Below are 21247 nucleotides of genomic sequence, written 5' to 3'. Positions count from 1 at the left end.
CAAACAAGATGAAGAGGTTTCCTTTCAAATTAAAACCTATCCTTCCTTTTTCTTAAAATATGTTAATCTTTGTCCCAAACAAGATTTCTGCTGCTAAAACTGAAACGCATTACAAACACCAGACAAATGTTCAAACATTAAGTACAATTAAAATCTTTTTATTGTAAACATTTAAATACACATTAATTATCCACTGTTATTCAGTGCTCACACTTTGTGTAAACAGGACATCTGGGCATAAGATGACCTTCACCAGTAGAATGTTTCCCTCTGTCATGGCAGCACATTGTTTTGACTAATTTTGATTCATCAATATGTGTCCGATAACTGATGCAGTATACAGACAAAAGACACAACCTAAATTATGCCCTTCAAGGCCTCATTACAAAGGCAGACACCAGCAGGCACAACCACAGTGGCAATGACAGAGTTAAAGCAGGAGGGCCACCTGAACGAACAATTGATTGATAGCATTTCCCCACATTGCCAACTTTATCCACAGCTACAAACTCAACAATCTGCGAGCAGCAGGAAGCGTTGTAGTTCGCCTGGATAATGGGAGCACTCAGAGAGGTGTATGAGAGGGTTCCATCACCCTGTTGCAGGGAGATTCTCTCTATCCCAGTGCCGTTGCCATCAGTAAGGTTGGCCGAGAGCTCCCACTGGAAAGGTCCACACTGAGACACATCTTGAGGGCAATCATCAGCCAGCACACTAACCACTTCACACAAAGGCTGAACAAAATCTGTAATCTGGACAGAGAAAAAGCAAGGTGAGAGATGTATGCATGCATCACAGCAAAGGAAAATTTAGATCCATATGATACTTTGATAACTTTTGAAGAAGTGAATGTGTTGTAGGGCTATGTGCTAAAGCTTTTCTATTTATTTATTTCATTCGTTCCAACTATGTATTCCAGGATGTGTGTGGTTACCTTGGTAACAACAGACAATCTCAGAACGATGTAATTGGAGTCAGCACCACTGGACGACTTGGCTTCAACAGTCAGAGTGACATCAGTGCCTGATGGTGTGCTGGCAGGTGGTGTAATGGTCAACGTATCATTTGTATATTTTCCGGTTGTCAAGGTGAGGCTGTCAACAGAAGAGAGAGAAATATCCGTCTTGGTTACAGGAACTGTAATTGTGTGCTATCTACACACTTGATTTTGATTGAAATTTAAAGATGTAGAGGGTGAGAGGTTTTTGTGGTGGGCAGCTTGTGGTTGAGTAATCTCTGTGGGTGGAGTCATAACATGTGACGCTACAAAGATGCAATAGCATAAATCACAACCACAGACATCTTTTATGTTATACTATGAGAAGTGGAAATAATCTTTTGGTTGATTATGAAACTGCAGCCTCATTTATGTCAAAGAGACATCCATGATGCATGGCAATGTTATTCAACGCACAATATGCCACAAAGAGTGCTCCAACCACTTGAGGGCTGTATTGTAATGTTCCACCTGACATCTGAAGTACATTTTCAGCACACTCTGCTTATATGCACGTTGTGCACCCGTCTAAATAAAAGTTAACTTTCAACAAGGTTTTGTGGATCCAATGCGCAATCACTTTCTGCTGCCATAAGATAGCTATGCACCAGCAATGTGCCTGACCACACTTTATTTTGAGACTGCTGAACAGGAAAATCGCAATTGCTTTGGTCTGAAACTCGCAAAGACACTTGAATTTAGCTTTGCACCGCTTTGCACCAGGTGTAAGATAGGGCCCTGAAATGACTGGTTTAAAATTTGACCCAGTGCGTGGTCAGCGTAGCACCTACACAAAACTGAGTTTGCATAACAATGGGTTGCTGTGACTCAGTGTTGGTGTTATTTATATAGTGATGCTGGATCACTGGATCAAAACAACCCAATGGTAATAATCCATTAGGAAAGAAAAATACACTTACCAGCACCTCTAAAGCTCACTTATGAACAAATTCTATATTGTTTGTTTAATCTGCACAAAAATGTGAGTGTAAAACAGATGATTCAGGATTTTGTGCAAGACTATGTCTTTACCCTGTGTTTATACTTTGGTTTTTGTGCCCATTAAAGAAATCATATATAGCTTTAGAGGTGCCTGATAGATGGATTTTGTTACCCTTTGACAGAAGCTAGGCCAGGATAGTTTATTCCTCATTTTCCAGTCTTTGTGCTAAGCTAACCCAACCTCCTGCCAGGTCTAGATACATATATTTAAATTAATTACACACAGACATGAGAGTATTATCTTTCTCTTCTCCACAATCTATACCTTCCGTGAGAAGGCCCAGTATTTACCCAAAATGTTGACTATTCCTGTCAGTGTTGATAATGACATTTGATAAAGGAATTCTTTTTAGTTGCTTCCCCTCACCTGCTTGGGTAGGACATAGGGAAGTTTCTGTCATTTCTGGCACTGATGTGGTACTGACCACCAGGGCCCTGGGTGATTACACTGAAGGGAAGCTTGAAGGCTTTTCCTGGCTCAGCACTGCTGTCCACCACAGCCTGGAGAGAAAATGGATGAAAAGAACAAGGGAAATAAACAGCATTATCAGAAAAAGCATTCTCGGGATTTAGGAGGACAAAAGTTGCATGAATGGATACACTGGTTAAGAGGAAAACATGTAGAGGCAGACCTGGATGTTCACTTTGGAGACGGACATCTGGGTAGTAGACTGCCTCTGAAATTCAGTGTTTGACACTTTGTCTGTTCCTTTCAGATTGACCACAAACTCCCCCTCAGGGACCTCATCAACAGTCACCAGGATGTCTCCGCCACCCATGTCAGTCATTGTACCATTGGTCACAGTCCCAGCACCAGAAGTTACTAGGCCAATGTTTCCAACAGTTAACGAGGATGGACCTTTCCTACCCATTACTGAGAGCATCAAGGTGGCTGGCTGGCCTGGGTTTTCAAAGTAAAGAAGCAGAAAAGCAAAGTAGGGAGAAGAATGACAGCAAAATTTATTTTTATGGGTAAAAGGGGTTGATTCTTTCTAGAGGAAAACCACGATAATACAATAGTTGGTGGCATGAAGCCTCAATTTTCACAAACTGAAACTCCTCATGGGCTAAAATGCCCATCTTTTACCCATGTCATTACCCTCATTGATTTTAAAGGAACTTACTGTTTAGCTACACAAATGTGTTAACAATAATTACATTGAAACATGTTTACAAGTCCTGGATGGGGAAATATTAGTATGATTGAGTAATTTGTAGTTAAGTTGAAATGACATCAACACATTTTTGGTCACAGGCTGTAATCCCAACATTGTGGTATTATCACCTTACAAAACAGTGAACCAGTTAGCAAACAGTTGCACTGTTCTTACACATCCAGCAAGGAGATGGAAATATGAGCATTAATTGAACCGTGTTGTGTTTCTGGCTGCCTGGCAAATGTTAGTCCACTATGATTTTGAGAGAAATATCTGCATCTCTATCAGAGTTTTTTAGCAGAACAACAGCTGACTGCTGCATCTTGAAACAATGCTGAGGGAGGTGAGAGTGAACCAAAACCAATAAGACATTTGTGAGCTCCAATCCAAAACAATGAGCTAAAAAATGATGAAATGCTCTGTCAGATAGAGGGGAACTGCAGAGGTGATCATGGGCAGTAGTCCGCAGGTACCTTTTGGTAGCCTGATTACTTTTCACCACTAGATGATGCTGTTGTAGCACAGAGAACACACATTGTCGGCACTTGCCTCAGATAACACATACATAACAATTAACTCCATACTGATTTTAATATTTGATATTATAGGTGTGAAATATTGTGTTCACATCAAAATGTATTCTATGGTTGGAAAAAAATGTCCAAAATGTACTCCTGTTGTGAAACAGCGACATTGATTTATTACGTTACCTGCTTGTGGACGCCCACTGAGTGCTGCAAAACCTGGGTGAGGTCCCTTGAAGCTTTCCACAAAGTCATAGATAAAGGTGATAGTACTCTGGCCTAGAAACATAAGCATACATAGTAAATACAGATACACACCAAAAACTCAGTGAACACAACAACTGTGAAATTTTAGAAGGAGCATCAATCTTCAAATTTTGCATGGACTGAAAGCAGAGGGAAGTAGATATACTAATGATGAAAAAACATCTGCAGATCAAGATGTGGGCAAAAGGACACAATTTCACAGCATTTCTGAACAGGAAGGCATAGTAATTATCAAATATACAGTATCTGACCTGTGACTTTGAGTGTGTATGGTTGGTTGGAGTTGATGTTGATCTGCCAGGTTCCTGTCTGCTTGTCAGCATTGAGACGAACTCTTCTCAGGTTACCCACTGTCTGAATGGTCCCTAGTTTACCACTGGCCTCAGTGTTGCTCTGGCTCACCTGGAAATGTTTACCTTGTATTACTCATTGTAAAGACTAACTCTAAGTCTATCATTACAGTGTTCTCAGTAAGAAAGATGGACATCCAACAAGTCTTAAACACATTTATTGAAACCTACCTGTAGGGTTGGTCAGTGTGAAAGTAATGGATGTTCCTGTGATGTAGATGGTGATGTTTTGAAGAGATTCGTCCAATACAAAGGGGAAAGTCTCCTGCTTCCCAGGGTTCCTTGCCCGCTGAAGAACTGTCACCTTAAAATGAATTATTTTGATTCTTCAAACTGATCCAACCACTTAAGGCCTGCTACATGCTTTAGATTGCAAAGGATGAACAAGTAGAACTGCAGAGTCCTACCAGAGCTGCAGTAGAGGTGTCAAGGATGACTTCCGTTGCCTGAGGCAGCTGTTTCTTGGAGACCTGGATGGCTTGGCCTCCAGAGGCCAGAGCCAGATCCTTGTAGTCATTAAAGGGATCAGCTCTGAGTGAACGACGACGCCTCCTACTGGCCCCGGTCATGAAGAATGACACCTATGGAGATTAAATCCAGCTTTTCAAATTGAATTGACATAAATAGACTGAGTGAACATCATTCATCAGTGGTGCCAGTCTGTGTTTACTGTTGACTTGGTTCTCCTGATAAGAGCAACAATCGTGTCCTTCAGGGCGATGTCTTTGGCTGGGGCATCAGTGAAAACATAGATGTGGGAGGAGGCTGGGGCACCAGTGAGAGCCAACTGGAGAAACAAAACCTGGTCAGTTCCTGGATCACCATGGTCTTTCAAGGAACTATAAAAATATCTGTAAATTTTACCATCCTAGTTACAATATGACAATATAATAGCTTTAATACCTGAAGTCCTGACAGACACATCTCAGGGATATCTCCCCCTCCATCAGCTTTAAGTTTAGAGATTTCTCTTTTCATCTTATCGGGGTCTGTTGTCCTGATCATAGGTCCAAAACCTACATAAAAATACAAAAAGATTTTTTTTTTACTTTTCATCTTACAGAACCACTGTTACTGTATGCAGATTTACAGTATGCACTGCAATTTGCTTTATCTATTTTAAAATAGATCATACACTAGAATATTACTAGAACTACATGTGTAACATGCTATGGCAATGTCACACTGTCAGGGCTCTAACACTACTAATGGTTTCCTAAACATGACCGGTAGGGTAGAAGAGTTCATACTGGGGTCATTGAAGGGCACCAGGATGTATTCAGAGGGCTCATCCTGTGTTCCTTTTTTGCTGTCAATGATTTTGTAAACAACCTCCCTGGCTTCATCAATGTCATCAGACATGCTGCCAGTGGTGTCAATAACAAAGCACACGACAGATGAGCGAGCAATCCCCATCATTCTGCGAGAAAGAAAAGCAGAATGTTCATTTTTACTCTACAGTACAATTTTCAGAATCCTTACGTTCATTTATACACAAAAAGATTTTTTTTTCATGTATGACTGTCTTACCTCAGAAAGTCATTGTCCCCAGCAGCTAAGCAGATGTCATCCAGGAGCTGGAGACTTGCAGCTGTGGCTGCATTCACAGCAGCATTGTGGAGGGCCACGTTGTCAGAGCGACGCTCATCTTTGTTGAGGCCACCACGAGGAACTGCTGTGCTGGTCAGGTCAGCTGCACCTCCATGGCTACATTTACCTGGCACAGGACAGAAGAGACAGGTTGAACTGGGTCATGATTCAAAATGATATATAATGCTTTTATAGGTAGATTGAACTGCTTGGTACAATTGAATTGTGTTTGTCTGTTTGATTTTAAATACCTGGTTAATGAGTGTTGCATGTAAATTTAATGTTAATTACAACTCAATAAATACTGAGGCAACTTGAATGTCTAACAGATGTGATGCACATTAGTTATTGGTTAACTATTATCTAGATTCCCTATAGGGTGTAAAAGGACTAGTTGGAAGATACACATATTCCACAAGCATTATATATGAAGACTGATACCACTCTCAAATCTGTACAATAAATATCAAGCCACAGAGAGCAGTCAGTCAGTCAGAATTAGCATAAAGGCTTCAAACGGGGAAACAGCTAGCCTGGCTTTTGTCCAAGGGTAACAAAGCTCACTGTTTATATATGTGTCCAACACTTATATAAATTTTTGAAATCTGTATTATAGTGACATTTTTTTTAGATGGCACACAAAGAAACCATGAATATGTGGACTTTGAGGCAGCATCTGCACACATTGTAGTGGTAACTAGTGTCAGTAACTACAGGCCCCTCACTTAGCCTTGTGTTCCTTATGATTCTAAATTAATATGGCTGTATGTGTCTGAATATGGTTTGGACATATATTTGTCACTGATACCTTTTGGCTTGCTAGAAGAGAAGATTCCCATGTAGCCTGATGTGAGCTTCTTCTCATTCAGGATGTTGGGGAGGATGGGATTGGGGCATGTTCCACTGGCGCAGTCACTGCAGGTGGCAGTGTTGACATCTATGCAAACAAAGTGTGAACAAGATACAGGATAAACGTTGCATTTGACTCCAGACCAAGGTAAGTAGGTATAACTATATATTTCCTAACTTTACAGCTGCTGTTTCTGAGTACATCTAGGATAGTCAACAAAAACCTGTGTGGTTGGGAGTGCTTCATTTTTCAAAACTACTTGGGTTGGAGTGGATAATTCCTTTTTTTTTTTTTTTTTGTCCTGTCCCAATATCATTGGCAAGCAGTATGAGTGGTCTGGATGCCTTGTGTTGTTGGGGCAAATTTACTGTGCGAAGGAGGAGTGTGGGATACTCCTCCTATCGCATATTTTAACTTTATTAAGACAACTGGACCACATCAGGAATGAGAGTGGACAGGAAGAGGAAAACCGAGAGAATATATGGGGAAAAGGAAAATGGGAGTGGGGAGACGGGGAAAAACAACAACAACAGAAAAACAACCACAGTAACAACAACAATAGCTAACAATATCCACATTTATGGTCACTCTATAGTTCTTAACCATTAGATGCTCCGTATGTGTATTTGTGTATATGTGTATATGTGTGTGTGTGTGTGTGTGTGTGTGTGTGTGTGTGTGAATCTGTCTGTGTGTGTGTGTATGAGGGAAGGGGTAGGTAGGTATGCGTGTGTTTATGTGTATGTGTTCATGTGTGTATGCAAGTGTGTGGCGATTTGTCATTGGATGTGGTGGGTAATTGATGTGGGGGCTGCAGCTGGAGTGGATAATTCCATGTATACCACAGTCTCTTGTCAACAGTAAAATATGTGTGATATTTTTTTGTTTGTTAACCTTGAAACTTTTTTTTACTAATAAAATAGCTAGAGAATCCAGGTAACAACATAGTAGTTTCCCTGTCAATCATTATTTTTAATCATTATTAATTCAGAACAGTGATTGGATTACTGTTTCACAGCTGTGTGGTTATTTGAAAATAATGCACACCCACCAGCCAAGCGAGCTCTCTCCATGGCCATGGCATAAAGACAAAACAACACACTCTGCTCTTTGGTCTTTACATGCTCCCAGATGATGACTACAATTGACAATTATGAATATTATCTCCTATATGTCACTATCCTCAGCCCACACAAATTCTTATACACACACACCTGCCAGGTTTTCCAGTGGCAGATCTGGGCGTATGAGGTTGATGTATGGCTCTGTGTATCCCAGCTCCACCCAGTTACTGTGGCTGTAGAAGTCCTGACAACACATGGAAACACACACATCAACACCTTCATACATACACATCGGCAGATTTCATAAATCAGTATTTGTGCACACTTTAAAGTGGAAGTTTAAATCTTTTCTTTCAATTAGTTTCTGTTTTCACTTGTTCTGCCTCCTTTAGGCTTTATCATTCTGTCTTCCACTCTGTGTCTTATGGTTATTCCAGTTAATTTCTCATTTTTCATCTTCTCTATGTCTAGTTGCTCTCTCACCTGTAGTGTATGAAGGACTCTGCCCAGTGTTTCTCAAGCAGCCTGGAAGTTCTCCTCACGAATGTTAGCCTTAATAGCAACCATTCCCTCTGTGATTAGGGCACGCCCCTGCAGGAAGGCCTCTGAGTTGAAGTGATGTGGAGCACTGAAAGAAATAGTAATTTGTGTATGGGGAAATAATTAAATCATTCAATCTTTGCAACACGCTCTGTCTCACTGGTTTATTGCTTTTATAACTGTTCATTTATTTTGATCTTTCTCCTACCTGTTGACAAAGTCACGGTCTACCAGTCCATTCTGTCTGTAGATTTCTTGAAGAGCAGAGTGAAACTTGGCACCTGACACCTCTCCTGTTGCTGTGGGTCCCAGACAGGCCTGAACCAACTCCTCAGGAGAGGAGCCCTGGGGACAGAAATGACTGTTTACCTCACGAATTGAGCTAATTTTGTAATAAAAAGTTGGGAAAATGCAAAAAAAAAAACAAGAAACAAAATAATCCTCATGCTGAGCTAAGTAAATAGCTGCTGGTTGAAGGTGTAGAAGAAAGCCAAAAGAGCAGAGTGTGAACCTTTACCTCTTTCCACCAGCCCAACCAATCCCAGTCATGGCTTTACTGATTTAAGTGTTGGTGGTTTAAGTACTTCTACTTTGTGTTCTTCTTGATATACTCATATATATATATATATATATATATATATATATATATATATATATATATATATATATATATATATATATATATAAGTCATGTAATTACTTTAGATTAGGTCAAGTCTTACTTTGTGTTTATACATAATCATATATTTATTCATTGGTATACTTAAATCATGCAGAGTACGATGTCAATTGATGTATTTAGCAAGTTATGCTCAAGTTATACTTATCATTATCCATATGTACTCATTTTGATGTGTTTCAATTTTTGATTCACATTCATATTTCTCAGTATTAATACTCATTACATGGATTGGTAATTACTTCTTAGGCCTTCTGTAACTCTATATAACTCTATAACTGAAGGTACTGTCCACCAGTCTCAGTTACAACTTCTTACAGTGACAATTTGTGCAAAGTATGCTTTTTCTTATAGGAGTGCTGTGCCCTTTTACCATATGCGTGCATGTCTGTGCACACTGTATTTCTTCCTTATAGCAGCAATCATAACTTTAGTCCATGGATGTATGTTTGTGAACAACAGGATGAATCAGTTCCTCTATTTAATGCATATAAGGCAGGAAAATCTAAGACATTCTTCTTTTTCATTTTATTTTTTTAGATTAGATTTTAGAAACTGAACCACTCAGAGACTCCCTCTTTAACTATCGTCTGTCCTCATCCTCCAACCTACCGTGGGTTTGAACTCATGACCAGCTGCCTCAGCCACCGCCCGACATGTCTCTGTCACTTTTTGCAATAGAGCTGTTCCAGTAATGCTGACATGAGTAGAGACCCCACCCCCAATAGGGACAAAGGCCACAGTGGGCCCTGCAATCAGGGCCCAGCCGAACAGGGCTATTCCCAACATTGAAGTCATGGAGTGCTGGGAAGACAGGGAGAAAAAATGACTCATTATTAGTTATCAGGTTGGTTAACTGACAAAAGGAAAAGGATTGTTAATGCATGTGGTTCAGTTGACCCATGTTCTGACTTTGGATGCTCATATTGCCAAATGTAAAGCACAGACAAGAATCAAAGAGTTTAAATCCTGTGACAGTCTGCTTTGGAGGGAAATAATAAGGGAAAAGGAAATCGCTCAGAGACAAATTAATATATGAGAATTTTTTATGATCAGCCACAATATACTGTAACATATGGAAACAAGAAGGTGACAGAAAACCAATTCATTACACCCAGCATATGCTGATTTTTAGGAGGTTTGTCTGTTGCATTCTTTCAAATATCCTGGTGCTATTTAGAGGAAATGAGATTTTCTGTTTTAAGCCCAGTCAGATTGTTTAATGTGGGTCCATAGGTCCAGACACTTTTACATTAGGTACACAACAGAAGAATGTGTCACTCCCAACCAAATGTACTATGGTACTCTTTGCTTTGTTCTTTTCACAGATTTCTCAATAAGCCTGATTATGTAGCAAACTAGTGAACTAAAAACTAAACTGAAAACCATCTGGACAATGGACTCCAACTGTAGCAGTGCTGAATTTAATCAAATTCAAAAAGTGTTAACTGCAAAAAGAAAAAAAAAACGCAAGGGTGTGTACAGTCAAAAAAGTACAAAAAGCAATTTAAAGGAAAACTTCATTTGTAATATATTTACTGTATATTGTATACATGAAATGTATATCTTTATACATTTACATTTTATGTTAGATTCCCTTTCTTTCTTTTTATTATTTATGAATTTCTAAGAGTCTAGAAAAATATTGAATATGTAAAATACTTTTTTGAGAGGAAACACAAAATGTTATAAGCAATGTAAGTACCTTGTCAATTAAATTAAAGACTGAAATACAATCATACCTTGACGTTTCTCAGCTGTGATGACTTCAGTGACTTAAAGAAGTGTGACATGCAGCCACCAGCAACTGAATATATACAGTACTAGTTCTTCATGTAATGGAGGGTGGAGACTTCAACATTTAAAAAGGACCAACTGTGTGTGTATCTGTCTGTGTGTGCATGCATGCTATCTTCCCAGTCACACTCAGCTGTAATCAGATTTGCAAAGGTTTCCCTCATAAAAAGCTAGATATCATAATTCTGAACCATTCATTGTGGTGTAAACATTGTCATAACTGTAGTCACACTGAGATAAGCAATGTATTTTCCCACAAGTGACTACACTGTAAGTATAAAAGGTTTTTACTGCATAAAGAGGTTCAAACAAAGGTGGGGCAAGTCAACTTGATACATTCCTCCGACCTTTCAAGTTTATGTGGAGGACTAGAGGGAGGAGGACAGGATTTTGAAAAGTGATAAATTCCCATAAAATGTATTATCAAAAAATGTTAGCATCATAGTTAATCATGAAATAAAATTTACTTCAGAAATTAAAAATGAGTAAATTGTCTCCACAGCTTTAGCGTCTCACTATGCAAAAAGTGTATTTGAGCAGTAGTTGCAATAATGTAATGTTTTGAAAGAGTCACAATCATTTTTCTGCTTCAGTGACGTTTGTCTACTTTTCTGGAGTATATCAACTTGAAATTACACCTTGTTCTCTTAACTTGCTATTCTCATTTCAGTAAAAGCACTTGAGTTAAGTTTCTCTCATGGTTTTGCTTCTTGTTGTGCTTCTGACGTCATTACGTTCATCACCTTTCCACATTTTTACACCTGCAGTTGAGACGCCATTTTGTCGTGCATCAGTAACTCCGAATTAAGGTAAGTGTAATCAATCAATCAATCAATCAAAGTACTTTAATGATCCCAAACTGGGAAATTGTTGCGTTGCAGCAGCAGCATAACTTACAATATGTACAATTTAATATTATTTATTTAAACGGATTTATTGTATAGGGTGATGGCTTGTGGCAGGAATAATTTCCTGTATCTGTCCCTTCGACAGCGGAGCTGTAGCAGTCTGTTGGAGAAAGAACTCTGCTGTCTGTCCAGTGTTTGGTTGAGAGGGTGGTCAGGGTTATCCATGATGGATAACAGTTTGTTCAGTATCCTCCTCTCCACCACGGCCTCCACAGTGTCCTGTGTACAGCCAATAATGGAGCCAGCCTTCCTGATCAGTTAATTGAGTCTGTTGGTGTCGCTGGCTCCGATGCTGCTCCCCCAACAAACCACGGCGAAGAAAAGTACACTGGCAACAACAGACTGGTAGAACATCTCCAAATCTTGCTGCACACGTTGAAGGATCTCAGTTTCCTCAGGAAGTAGAGTCTGCTCATCCCCTTCTTGTACACAGCATCAGTGTTGGATTTTCAGTCCAGTCTGCTGTTGATGTTGATGCCCAGGTACTTGTAGTCCTCCACCTCCTCCACATCCTCCCCCAGAATGCACAGTGGCTGTGAAGCCGTCCTCTTTCTCCTGAATGCAAGACAAAATTAAATTTTGTTATCAAATAATATATTTGTTATATATAAAATGATCCACATTAATCGCTTATTTAAATTTTGTTGTTTAAGTTTTTGTAAACTCAGTGAACTGAACCAGCTATTGTAGTTCGCTAGAGAACTGGTTGGTTTTTACAGGTGGGACTCTCATGGTTTGACTGAAAGTTGTATATTTATGATGTGTACAGATGTAGCTGATTGTGCTCACATTAACAGCAATACTGAGCTGGGCAATGCTAACCTCAGCTTAGAATATGTGACTTTGTTATAACCGTGGTTCCCCTGCCGCCAAGGCTGTTTCGGCACTCCCACACACGGTTCTTGGGTGTCTTCAGAGTTACCGTTTACATGTTGGCGCGCACGGTCAGAACTGTTGAGCTACACTCAGGGCATCATGGCCACGGTGATAGGGTAGATGCAATTTTGTCATAACTGTGTTGCTTTCTAAAAGCTTCAATTTACTGCCACTGCCCTCATTGCCGTTAAATAATTAATATCATCGTCCTGAGAGAGAGTTTGCACGCCATTGTCGTGAACGCTGCGGACCAAGAGCACCAAACCTATCTGTGAAAGCATGTTGTTGCGCGGGCCAGCCTCGATGGCAGGGCTCACTTCGTGTCCACGGTGGAAAGTAGAGAGGCCACAGCCAGAAATACTGACTGTGTGAAATTACCACAGTTATGACTTAGTCAGTAGTTATCGTGAAGTTAAGCATGACCTAGCTCAGTACTGCTGTGCCAGTTTGCTAATGAGCTCTGCGGCAGAGGGTAGGTTTGTGTCAACTACTGCTGCAAACTCCTATCTTCTTTCTGGGTCCGTCAACAGGTACCAAGTGAGGCAATGACAGCCACGTGTAATATTGCTTAATATACATAACTCAAGGTTAACACTGCATAGAAATTTCCCCTCCCTGCAATATTAATGGACTTTAAATTTTCTTCTCGTGATACTTTCCTGGACTGATGGCGGTTACTACCTTGGACACAGGACTCATTGCACTACCTAAGGTAAGTTATACTTGTAGAATACACTGCTACAGTTCTATTAACAAGGATGTATTGTTACGGTATGTACAGGACATTGTGTTCTGAAATGAACAAAATAATTGAACTGAAATTTATTTCACAAGTTACAGTAAATGTGAAGTGACATGCAGGGGATGTTTTTTTGTTAATGTTGTAATCATTTTTCAAAAATTAGGTGACACATTTTTTGACTTGCCAACATATGCCTAGTAAAGCCTGTCTCTTTGTTTTTCTAGCATTATGCTGCCTGCGGAGATGCAAAGACTGCAGGACATTTACAAGAAGATCTGAACTCATTAAAACCAACATTGAGGTTTAGGTTAGAGTAAGTCATGATGTCAGTTTTATATAGGCTGCAGTCAGCAAAGGCTAATTGAACAGGGATGTACACTAAGTTGCCATTTTTATTAAGTCATTTCACTTTAGTGGAATAATGCACCTGTAAAATGTTAAATTAACCACGTGAATAATACACCTGCTTATCTGCACTCAGTTGCCAGTTTATTAGGTCCACCTAGCTAAAATTAATGCAGTCTTATCCAACAGTCCTACAATGAATTCTCCGTCTTATTATCCTACTTCACGGAACCAGGCAACCAAATCAGAGTCATTAATACTCCTATTGGGGATTTGCCTCACATCAAACCTTAGTAACTGTACTTGTGCTCTTTTCTCAGACTGCCATGGTTGGTTCAACGCCTGCAAGACTGAAGGTGATTTTGGGGAAGAACAACACTGAAAAATTGACTCTTACAAATGGCATACCAGAATCACTAGGTCACCTTCTCAGCAAGATAAAGACTACCTTTGGGTTAAAGGGCAACATCAGACTGCAATACATAGAATTCAATTCAATCTGAATTCTACCACTGAACTTCAGAATTTGGGGACAGTCAAGGTAATCCACAAGCAAACAAATCCACCTTTGATCAGTGCTGCTGAGACCACATCATTTCATTCTCTTTCATTTGAGTCTGATGACTGTGTTTCATTGGCATCAAATGACTCATCAATCCTCTCATCCCCTGAGTCTGTGTCATCTCGAAAAGAACATTGGCCAGAGGAATTTACAGTTCCTCGATTTTCATATGACACAGAGCTGCAACTTGAGAAAGAAAATTCTGAGTACCAAGTGAGCCACAAAATATTGACTCTTAGCTCACGAATCAAGTCTCATATCCTGAGTAGATTAGCAGAAGAAATTTACCAATACAAAGCCTACCCAGAGGATGCACATTTCTGCATGGTTGCAGAGGTCTTAATCAAGAAGCACCCTTGTTTGAAAGAACCTGACTCATTCAATGGATGCTACGGTTGGAAACAGTGACTGAAGTACAAAGTGGGAAACTACAGGACTCAGCTCAAATTGCAGGGGTGTCCAGAGCTGTCGGTAAAATCCAAAGCTCCAACAGATGTTTTCCCTGCTATAAAAGTGAAGAGACCAAAACGAGCTGAAACTAACATTTATCCGTCCTTTCCTATTGGTGAGACTCTGGAAAGCCTTGAAAAAACGAGACATGAGCTTCTGACAGAGATCGGAATAAGGAACAATGAAAAGGTCATCGCTGACAAAATGACTCTCACATTTGCCTACAGACAACAGGAGGTGGTAAACCAAGAACCTAGCATTCAGGACTTCACGGACAGATGGCCTGCACTGTTCCAACAGAAGATAGTATAATGGAAATGAAGTGATCAAAGTTTGCATCTAGGTTTTATTACAGCAAGCTTTTATGAGATGGTCATAATTCGGTGTGGATAAGATTAACTATGACACTGTTCTTATTGACAGAATTCATATTTTCAGTTTCCATAGCCATTGTACTTACTGTTGTAGTGACAGTTTGGCCACTGTACAGGCATGCTTTAGTGGTTACTTCGTTAAAACTGAGATTGTATACAGGCCAGGGCCAGTTGCATGTCTTTTGATTCAGGATACCATATCCACTGTCAGTTTTTTGGTTTGTTTGTTCTAGATCAATGCCAGAGACTCTTGTCTGTTCCTCTTGAGGAGAAGTTCATGGCCCAGTTAGACATGCACTCAAGTCAGCTGACCAGAGTCATTCGTGCCAAAGGAGGAGCAACATGCCAAAAGACTGCTGACATCATGGACACTTTGGACACCTTGGTGGCTTAGAGAGGTGTCACAGTTTATCTGTATCCTTATACATTACCATGGGCAGACCAGGCCAGGAATTTCGTCATTTTAAGGACAAGGGTCTTTTGGGTTACAAAAACCATGAGGGCACAAAGGCCATTGAGTAATTTGATGCCTACAAATAATTAACTAGACTTTATGATACGAAAGAAAACCAGACACCTACACAAATGACATGAAAGTCATAGATTATTCACGTTTTTATATAAATAAAAAAAGACATGATGTAAGATGCATCAAGTTACCATGTATCAATTTACCCGACTCTAAAAATATTTTCATCTTTAGCAGATGAATGTAAGTAACAGTCTCTGTCAAACTCACATTAATCATTTTGCACAGTAAAGTTCAAATATTCAAGCAAGGCAAGCAGTGCTGGACCAGTTAACGCTAAAGAGACATACACATAGACATCAGTTACAACGATACTGAAGTTGAAGTGATATGTCTCCTTACATCTGATGTCAGAACAACTTTTGTTCCAGAAAGGATGCCTGTTTGCATTCATCATGTAATTTACCGCCCTCTTGTGATGGCAGCAGGGTATTGTCTCTGGAAACTAGCTTGACTTCCAGCCATTGTACCTCTTGTTTCTGTCATTTTCTTTTTTTTTTTTTTTTTTTTTTTTTTTTTTACTTTTTAAAAAAAAACATTTTCACATTGTACAACTTAAAGCAAAAAGGAGAGATAAACTAGAAAGAAATTGAGAAAGAACCAACCTGATGTCTTGGGGTGGACAACATGTACATGAAATAATAATAGTCATCAAAACAGAAGAAAGGGTTTAATATATTCAGAGTCAGTCAATACACCATTTTCTCCACCTTTTTTTCCTCCCAGATCTTTTTGGAGACATATAGTATAAGTCAACTGTTCAAGAAGGTGCAAGTGTTTAACTATACAAACAAACAGGGCTACAGGAGGTCCATTCCTCTGAAGGCAATGCTTTGTAATAGCTTTTTTCCCTGCAGCCGGCAAGATCTTTAAGAGGTATTTATCATCTTTACTTAACCCATCAGGGATGTGAGAGAGAAACAGCAAAATGAATGTTATATCAATACTTAAACCCAAAACATTTGTGATAATTATAGCCACATTCTTCCAAAAAAACTGAATTGAGGGACAAAACCAAAAGACATGGGCATGATCAACCATGATTTCTCCACATTCTCTCCAGCAGTCTAACTGGGTTCCAGTTTGTTTAGCTTTTTGTTTAGGGGTAATAAATAAACAAATCAAGCTTTTCCAGCAGAAATGTCCAGTTCTTTTTCCTATCATTGTTTCACATAGTCTGTGGAATCATTTTTCAGTGATGTGATGCCATAGTACAACTGGCTTATTAGTCCTTTATCACTTCTAGAGTTATAAGCATAAACAAATAAATAACAGTTGGTTACTCTTTTGGATTATGGCCTTGAACTTTTTGTGAAAATAATCACGAAGTTGTAGGTACCTGAAAAAGTCCTGCTTGCTTAACCCATATGTTTGACATAGATGATCAAAACTATAAAGTTCCCAATTTTCTCTATGTTGCGTAAACTAGTGATGCCAAAATAAGCCTATTGTCTATATCTATGATCATACAATGCCGGCATGTGATCAGGGTCATATGCTGGCCATCTAACCAGTTTAACCTCTCTCTGGAGTTGAAAGTATTGAACAGCTTCTATCCATATTTTCAATGAAAAATGTACCCACTGACTTTCCGTCTGCTGTATTTGCTTCTCCCTATCAACACAGCCTATTAATGACTGGGCTGGTATGTCTAAGAAAGACAACTCTATTGTCTTCCACTTAGCTTTGTAAAATGGATTACACCAGCATACTAGAGGCCTCAGTTGAGCTGATATATAATAATCCTTCAATGATGGGAGGGTTAGGCCCCCCTTCTCCCTAGGTAACTGAGGGGCAGAGAGTTTTACCTTAGGTCTTTTAGTATTCCAAATGAATCGTGAGATATGTTTATTCCATTCTCAAAATTGTTTTTAAGAAATTTTGATGGAAAGTGATAGGAAAAGATATAATAATCTGGGGAGAATATTCATCTGATTATATCACCAAAATCAAGGGAAAGGATATTCCACCCAAGGTCATCAAATATTTTTTTTTGTTAACGTGATTATAATTAACATGTTTCTGTCATTATCATGGATGTGACTGTGTCCAGTTAAAGTCTGGAGCTTGTCAAGTGGAGAGGACAACAGCCTTTCTGGGATAATTTATCATATTGCAGGATTACATGAATCCACAGACATGTATGGAAACTAAAGAAACTAATTACACGGATTTACTATCTCTGTAAAATCTTCAGTAAGTTTGAGACAGAATATTGTTACAGGAGGAGAGCAGCTCCTTTCAGGAATAGATCACTACACAGGTTGTGTGTGGACGAGAGAGAGAGCGGTGTTGCTGGCCACTGGAGCAGAGAGTTACCTGTTGAGCTCACACACTGTCTTTTTTTATGGACTCTAACATCATAGATTTCTGTTTTTAAATAAAGCAAATGTAAGAGTTTAAAAGTAAGAATGTCTGTCTTCAGATATGTGAAAAAATTAAATTAATCAACATAATTTTGCCCAAGACAGAGGATACTAAAAGCTCTCATCATCTTCCTGGGCGAAGAGGCAGATCACCTGATCAAGGAATATCTTGTAAGTTTCAACAGCACATCTTTGTCAAAGGAACACACACAAAAAAATCCTAGATTTATAGTTATGCTGTAAAAGGAGATTTTCTCAAATGTAACATCTGAAGCGCAGTTGGATTGATTACATCTTGGACAAAATGTAATGTCTAGCAACAATACAAAACATATTGGATCAAAAACTGTTTTTTTAAAGGGTTGATTGTCATTTCTTGATTGTACAAGTTTAATGGAATAGTTTCACAGTTTGTGAAATCTCTTTCTTGCTTTGAGTTAGATGGTCAGATTGATACCACTCTCTTAGCTGGTTGTGGTGTGTGATGGCATGCAGCCTAGAAATAGTCCAGCGCAAAACACAAACACATACATTGGCACATCGACCACAAAAACTGGCACATTGTGGCTAAATTACCTAAAAAACTAACAGAAAATCAAGAGACAAACTATCATTAAATTTCTTTTTCACATTTAAATAAACATAAATATGTTTTCAACTTCACTTTGACCATTTTACAGCATCTTAATACTAGACTTGGCCAATCATGAGGTGTGTGGCTGAACCTACTAAATATGTCTTCTGATCCTTTTTGGCATCATTTAGTGAAATGCAGTCATTATGATTATGTAGCCCTAAATGAATGAATGAGTGAATGGCCGTCCTGGTTCTCTGTCATAGAGTGTTTCACTATTGCAGTGAGTTTAAACATTGAAGAAATAAGACTGTTTGTTGGTATATAAAGAAAACTTGGCAAGATATCAAACTCTTTGGTTTGAAGCTGCCCTGTGAGTTGTTGACTACTAGTGTTGATATGGAGTGATGCTTTGATGATTGGGTCATGCTTTGTCTGTGTCTGTGCCTCACACAAGATGCACAAACACATTTTATGCTATTTCACTGCATGACACCTGGAGACAGTTGGCAGCGTGCCTGGAAAGGATGGGAAAAAGACTGTGAGCTAGCAAGCAAGGATGGAAACAAAGCATGTTTCGTAGTATTCAGAAAAAGATGTTTTGCATGAGAAAGGAAATGCACTAAACATGTTTGTTAGACAACAAGAATAAACACAATGGGCCTCATGCAAGAACATTTTCACCTTCTTATTCTGTGCCTCTACTGCATTTTTCTGGTTTATTCGCACAATTGGTCCAAGTTGGATTTCCCAAACTCTGCACATTTGGAAATTTCTCATTTCAGCCTGATACATTGACAGGCCTACTGCACCTTCGTTGTCAAACAATAATATGATAAATAGGAGCATACCAGTGGCATACTTTCCAGACCTTCACTGTCATGGTAACAATAATAAATATGCAGTTGAGGTTATGGAATGTTCAGTTTGATTAGGTTTCGGAAAGGATTGTGATTTTGGTTTTATGGGATGGAGCTCTTTCTTGTACATGTAATGAGTCGTTCAAGACCCTGGAGAAGCCACCTGGGAACAGATGATGTTGTGCTTTTTGGGTCATCCACGAATGTTCTGATTGGATGTTCTTGCGTTGCTGATCTGAATGGGTCACTGATATTGTCCAGCCAGTAATGATGGCTTTTTCTAGTGAGTGCCATGCTGATGTCAAAAGAAGAAGAAAAGGGGGAAAATGAGAAACTGTTTCCACACCACTGTCAAGTGAGAAAAAAAAACAGTGCCAGGGATTTGTAAACCAGAACCTGGTTGAGGGAGCTGGTGTGAGACCTCCCAGGCCAAAGCAGCCAGGGTTTGGGGACTGAGGCCAGTGGTAGGGGTTGAGATGCAGAGCCCAGTTCAGGGCCCCACACTTCACACATAAACTGGCCCCCAACCCAAACCCTGGCACTGGCTCCAAGGCCCACAGCCCTGCTTGCTTGGTTCTGGGAAGGCCTCAAACCTGGTCCCTGAACCTAGCTCTGGTTCTCAACCCCTAGAACTGGCTCCTTGTGCCTTCGAGTGCCTCTGACCTGGTCCCTAAACTGGACTCTGGTTCTCAACACCTGGCACTGGCTCCACATGCCCAACCATGTCTGCTTCACCTGGAAACTACCCTAAAATGAACAAAAATAAAGAAAAGAAAGAAAGCAAAGGAAAAAACAAAAAACAGACACTTGTTCAGCTGCTTGTAATGGCCCAGGGCCTCCATCCTTGGCTGCCTGGCTCTGGGCTTTATCCCAAACCACCTTCCTGATGTATTCTTTACGTGGTCCACCTCCAAGTGTATTTATACTGAAGCAACCCTTGCCTTTTTTTTTTTTTTTGCTCAATTCAGGGTGGTTCAGTTTTTCATTCTCACTCGTTTGTGCTGTTAGTCTGTGATTTTGCACTTGCTCCAGGGGACCAGCCCTGGGCCCAGGAGGGTTCCACACTGGGCCCCCCCAACCACCCAGGGCACTGGCACCTGCTCTACCTGCTTTGTTCTTAGAAGGCCTCATTACCTGGTTTCTGAACTGGGCTCTGATTCTCAACCTCTAGCACTGGCTCCAGGCCCCTGGCCATAGCTAGAAGCTGTTTCAACACCACCCTGAAGTGAGGAAAAAATAAAAAATAAAGTGAAGGAAAACAGAACCTGTTCTCACTAGTCCAGGGGTTCCATCCCTGGTTTCCTGGTTCTGGGCTTTACACCAGCCCTTCCTCCCATGTCTGGGCCCTCCTTATATCCCTCCATGTGTGTTGGGATCTCAAGCCATGGGTTCTGAGAAGAACAATGGAGAGGCCTACATGTCCCTCCAAAAGCATGAGTCTCAAGCCAGGCATCCTGAAGGGAACAAAGGAGAGGCCTGCATGCCCCTCCAAAAGCCTGAGCCTCAAACCATGCATCCTGAAAAGAACAAAGGAGAGGACTACATTTCCCTCCAAGCAACGGAGCCAAAACCACCCCCACAATTCACACCTATGTGTGAATCAGAGTTTGAAGGGAAACTCAACATCAGCATTGGTCGAGGCCAGGCATTCTCAGCAGGGATCCCCGGTGACGTCACTCCTGCGCTTAATTCCCGTGCACCAGTTACAGTAGAGAGCTACTCCAGGCTCATAACACATAACAGATTAAATGTAAATTTCTTAAATGTGATCTAATGATCTCTCATTGTGTCAAATGAGGCATAATTGTGTTTGTCTGTGACTAAGATAAAAATCAGGCTCTGTA

The 21247-nt window shown here is 40.0% G+C and overlaps 1 pseudogene; it reads right to left on the bottom strand.

The window, feature by feature from the left end:
• Nucleotides 1-142: 142 nt before the first annotated feature.
• Nucleotides 143-10897, bottom strand: LOC139636395 (von Willebrand factor A domain-containing protein 7-like; annotated as a pseudogene).
• Between the last annotated feature and the right edge of the window lie 10350 nt (nucleotides 10898-21247).

This window comes from Trachinotus anak, unplaced genomic scaffold (genome assembly GCF_046630095.1).
Source record: "Trachinotus anak isolate AG129_WGS33_773 ecotype Australia unplaced genomic scaffold, CSIRO_AGI_Tana_v1 ptg000019l, whole genome shotgun sequence".
Taxonomy (NCBI): Eukaryota; Metazoa; Chordata; class Actinopteri; order Carangiformes; family Carangidae; genus Trachinotus; species Trachinotus anak.
Note: the sequence above shows the minus strand (reverse complement) of the source record. Positions and strands in the feature narration are given on the sequence as shown.